The 5,532-nt window shown below is 41.9% G+C and overlaps 1 long non-coding RNA gene across 1 annotated transcript; it reads left to right on the forward strand.

Annotated features, from left to right (window-relative positions):
- Positions 1–557: 557 nt before the first annotated feature.
- On the forward strand, positions 558–5,140 carry LOC311433215. The gene is made up of 2 exons (XR_014690611.1): positions 558–724; positions 4,414–5,140. It is a non-coding gene; the product is annotated as an uncharacterized lncRNA (long non-coding RNA).
- Positions 5,141–5,532: the final 392 nt, after the last annotated feature.

The following is a 5,532-nucleotide window of genomic DNA, read 5'->3' on the forward strand; positions in this document are numbered from 1 at the left end:
CTTACAAGTGGTGTCCAAAAATGGCTAACAAAAGCTGGATGACCAGACCCTGGACTGCCTCTGTGTGCATTTTGCAGTAAGTACTCATCAGCCAGTGTGAACGTGCATTTTCTGTATGTGGAAGACAATGTAATCACATCTGCTTCTTTTTATTGTATACAACATGTGACTGTGGCACATCATGGCCTTTTCCCAGCACGGACAGATGGCAGAAATTTAGTTGTCCATAACAGCACAAGACCCCAAAAGCTGCTTTAAGTGACTACAGGCAGTTACCTGCAGCACAGTTATCTTTAACTGAGCTATTAGCAAGCTCCCTACACAGCCAACAGAAGAGGGCATTTTTGGGGGGCATGTTTCTGCCTTATTTTAGATGGTTATTTAAGGCCGAGCCGAATCACGCTTAAGGCTCTATTGACAATTGACCAGGGACCTATCCTGGTCACTAGGCAGCCCAGCTGACCTCCATTTAGGCAGGTAACTCCTACCCCCATTTCACTCAGCTGCAGTTAAGAAGTGCCACTCCAAAAGTGAGTAGCATTGATAATGGTATGGAGTCTGCCTGCTCTCTTGTAACGGGGCCCCCTTGAAAGGTTATTTTGGGGCACCCAGGAGCAGTTTAAATTTGCTCCTCCTGGTCTATGGCAGCTTCCCCTGGCTGCCACTGAGGCTCGTCAGCTGCTGCCATTGGAAATGTAGTTTGCATCTCACCACATCAATAAAGGTGAGTCAAGCACTGTAAGGGTAGCTCTAAAGGCTCATTTCATTGATGTTTGCAGTTATTGAGTACATATATAACTTTCCTGCCAGCAGGAGATGGCTGTAATAAGGCCAGTCTGTTTTATGAGGAGGGAACCTTCCAGGAAGAAAACACAATAGCTCATACTTCTTTCCCAAATGCTTTCTTATTTCTGACTTTCAGAAGACAGATTTTTGTTTGCAGGATATTTTCCCGGTGGTTCTTTCTTGCACAGAGAAGTCCTTAGGAACAAACATACATGGCTCTCTTCCTTGTGGAAATAGAAGAACTATGTCTGACAACCATACATCATACAACAGAAAGTGTGGCTGATGTTACTAGAACACAGCCAGCCCTGCAGCTGTGGGTTAACAATATAGGCATATAAGCAAAAACAAAACAAAACAAACATACTTGCAAGCATAAGATTGCTCTCACAAGCCCATCCATTGAACATCTCCAAGAGACTTAAAGGGTTAAAGGGTTAGAGGAGGTCAGGGGTAATGGTGGCAGCTTTTATCTGATATCAGCATTGTTTATGGGATAGCTAAATCTACATAACAAAAATTGCCATTTTAGCCCAATCCAGTCAGGTTTTTTTTTTTTTGTTTTTGTTTTGTTTGTTTGTTTGTTTGTTTTGTTTTGTTTTTTAATCCTCTACTGAGTCAAGTGTCTTCTGGCTGACTAAAACCTATTTTTCAAAACATTTTCTTCTTGTTAAAGATGAAGATCCAGAGACATATTTACCATTCCCCTTTTGTAATTTCCTTCAAAGATTCAAACACCATGTTTAAAAAAATACATCCTGTTTTATTACAACCTTGTCTGACTTCCAACATTTGAGCTTGTTAACCCTGTTCTTTTTTCTTGTTGCATTCTTCTCACTATATAGAGTACTTACTGTGCCCTATCCTCCCTTTTCCCAACTTCTGCTGTTATTGAGCTACTTACAACAAATAGATCAAGCCCACTCAGAATGAAGCATTTTTGCCAGCTTTTCAGGCCTCAAATCATCTATGCACCTTTTTCATTTTCTAACATCTCTTTTAAGGTGCCAGCATCAGAACTTCATGCAGTATTTCTGTTCCAGTGAAATTACTTCCCTACTCCTACTTGTTTATCTCATGGTTATGAAGCTATGCATTACATTTGTCAGGACATCACACAGCAGGAGCCTGTACTTCACTGTGGCAACCCCGAGACTTTTCTTGGTGTTGCTGCTTCCCCAACTCTGCAGATACAGCCTGCAGTCTATGCATGCATAACTTGGCCATGTTAAAAAGCTTTATTTGATTAATCCCTGTATACCCAATCACCACTTCACATAGTTGCCATGTCCTCATCTTTATTTCTATTCCACCAGCATGACTGATGTTCACAGATTTGTTGTAAATCAACAAGACTCTTACATTTTCTTCCAGATCACTGATGAAATTGGTTGGTCAGCATTGTTTCTAGTGCATACCACCATGGGACACCACTAGAAACAGACGTATTCAGAGAAAATTTCATGTTAGCAACAGCTTTGCAATCTGCCATTTAGCAAGTTCTAAATTCATCTTATCCAAGCATTATTGACACTAATTGCTCATTTTGCAGCCTTGCCATGCAGTTGCTCTTTTTTTTTTTTTTTTTTAAAAAAAAAAAAAGATTATCTTGTGGCAGTAAACAGAACACATGGACATCTTTTATGTCTACACAGCAGTCTTTATCAAACAAATGTGATTCCCAATAAAGTCAGGCTTTCCTGACAAGATATATTATAAATATCATATTAACTGTCATGAAATTATATTCACACCTTTTGCCTCTATTGATATCTTTATTAATAAAATCTTTGCTCCATTTTTTATTTTTTCATTATTTTGCAAAGGATGCATGGCAGGCTAGAAAGGTGATCGCCTATATTAAGCTATTCTACCTTTTAATGTACGACCACCAGGTGACTGAAATAATTGTCTCTGTCTCTTGATGCAAGTTATCCAGATTTTCTGTTTGTAAACTGCAGAGTACCTGACACCACCCTCCCCCTAAAAGGACAGAGGCCCTCAGAGCAGGAAGTGTCAGGTCTAATACCCTACAGAATAAACTTTTCTGGGTTAGAATGGTTGGAATATTTTTGTTTGTTTGTTTGTTTTTCCAGGTTCTCTGCAGCTCCACACTGCTGCCATTGTACTGAGAACACTGTGCTCAACTGTTAGCAGCCACTTCTCAAGGTTTCCTTCTTAAAAATAAATAAATGTGTGTGTGTGTGTGTATATACATATATATCAATCAAGGATCTTAGAGCCTGGGGTTATGAGCATTTGCCTGTTGAGGTTTGGAGTTTGTCTGGTGGCTATGTGTTTTGAGTGATGACTGAGGTGTTGGTCCTCAGAAGTGCAGAGCTGCTGTGACACCTAGCATGGTCAGAGCAGGTGGTATTCAGCATCACACAGTTACTCAGGTAGGAAGGAACATCAGGAGGTCTCTAGTTCAAAGCAAGGTCAGCTCTGAGCTCAGACCAGGTTGCTCAGGCTTTTATCCAGCTGGGCCTTGAAAAACCTCTCTGGACAGAGACTGGCTGCACACCCTTTCTGGATGGCTTGCTCTGTTGCCTGACTATATTCACGGTGAAAAAACTTTTCCTTATATCTAATTGGAAATCTGCTGTCTCTCGTTTGCCTGACATGCCCCACTACTAACAGCTTGGCTTTATCATTTCAGTTATCTCCTTGTAGGCACCAGACATCTGCTGTTAGCATTCCCCAAGAAGCCATCACATCTCCTGTCTGAACAAGCCCCACTCCCTTGGCCACCCCTCAGGGGGCAAGTGCTCCAGGCCCGACCATCCTGGGAGCCCTCTGCTGAACTCACTCTGGGTTATCAGTGCCTTTCTGGTATTGAGGTGGAACAAGGCTGGACACAGTACTCTAGATGGGATCTAGCAAGCACTGAGTAAATGATCTCTTCAGCTAAATGCTCTCTTTGAGCCGTGACCCTTTTTCCTCACAGCTTCATCAGGTCCCATTCCTTGTATCCTGCCTCTATTTTCTGTGTCATTGCCACTTCAGCACAACGATTTGTTGCCCAGCTTTTGTAACTCACACAGCTCTGCCTTGTAGCCTGCCTGAGCAATCAGCATTCAGAAGTAACAGTGATATTTTAAACAGATGAGAATGGGGCTGGTTTTACTAATGCCGACTGCTGTGGCAGACTATACAGCAGAACCGAAGGAGTATGAAAAAGCTCTTCTGTCTCTTCCCAGAACAGAGACTGACAACAATGGATCAGTTTCCTACAGCATCAGCCATGGGGGCCTTTTCTGTGCTAAGAAAATATGCTCTCTCTTCCCAACCTACAGCAATTTGTATCAAAGAAAGCCTCTCAGCACTGTCTCGTTATTTATTCTGCCTGCATGGTCCCTTGGTGCAGTGGCTGCTGCCAAAGGCACATACTCAGCACGAGGCATTGCCGGAGAATGTTAAAAGCAGAAAAAGTCCCAGGAGCCAAACATATGGATGCAAAAATGTACATTCTCTTCCCACTCCAAGAAAAAGCAGTAACTGTTAGTTGCTCACAGGCTTCACGGAGCATTTAGGATAAAGAGCCCTGAAAAGTCAGGGGAATAATTCTAGATGTTGAGAAAATTGATATGATTCCACGCATAGATTATTAAACATTTCATTTTACAGGGTTCGCCTGCATCATTTGCTGTGACAGCCAAGCAGCCCTCTTCAAGACCAGACTTGCTTATTCGGGAAGGAGGAAACCGTCCATTGTGGCTTCCAGATTGGCGATCTCTGAAGCAGATATGCATAAGCAAGCATGCCCAGAATGCCAGAAAAATAGTAACTAAGACTAGCACTGGCTGCCCCAGCAAGTCTGTGGACAGAGCAGTATGTATGAGGTTCAATGACTAGAACCAGATCAACCTGTAACAACATTTTAAACAGCTGGCTGTTCTCCTTACTATTTCAAATTTCTACAATTTCCTTCTTTCATGTGCTCTATCACATTTCTCTCTCAGGCCTGCACAAGTCCTCTCTGTCCTTCCCAGAGGGTGATGCACTTGCTTCTCCAGGGTTTCTCTTGCTGGCTGGCCTCCCCACATGTGCTCTGAATCAAGAGCCACAGAGCTGAAGAGGCTGAAATTCAGCAAGCATGTGGTAAATCGGGAAAATGGAAGGGGAGCTGTTCTTCAACAACGTGTACACAAAAAAAAAAAAGGAAAGCTGAGATTGTTTAAAGGTTTCAAGGAGGGAATTTGTGATCAATTTTGACACATTAATGGGAAGCAGATGTTGGCCATTTAGGGTACCTGTGGGATAGGTGCAATAAATAAAGGAAAACGAATGCTTGTGATCAGAATATGCAAAATCATCTGATGTGCAACTAGAAGGACAAGCAAATGCCTAGGCATCTTTTTTCTCATTACCATGTTTTTCCCATCCTGCAGGTGAACTTGTTGCAGCTGGCTCTCCTAGACGTGTCATAAATTAGCAAAGCCTGAAGGCAACCAGACCCAAATATTAAAAATATATAATAATAATAATAACTCATGCAATTATTTTGCAAAACAAACATGCTCGATAAAAAAAAAAAAAAAAAGAAAGGAAGGAAGAAAAAAGCTGGCTTGGGTGCTTGACTGAATTTGGCTGACTTGGGTACACACTGACTTGGGTACTCCGTTTTGAAAGAAGGCTATTGTGCACTTTTGATACCATGATGGGTAGGACAAAAGCCCTTTCTTTAGAACACTGGTTTGTAGAGATAAATCTGAACTTTCCTCTTCTGAGGAAAGAAAAACTGTG

The sequence above is a fragment of the Aythya ferina genome, assembly GCF_964211825.1.
Source record: "Aythya ferina genome assembly, chromosome: 2".
Lineage (NCBI taxonomy): Eukaryota > Metazoa > Chordata > Aves > Anseriformes > Anatidae > Aythya > Aythya ferina.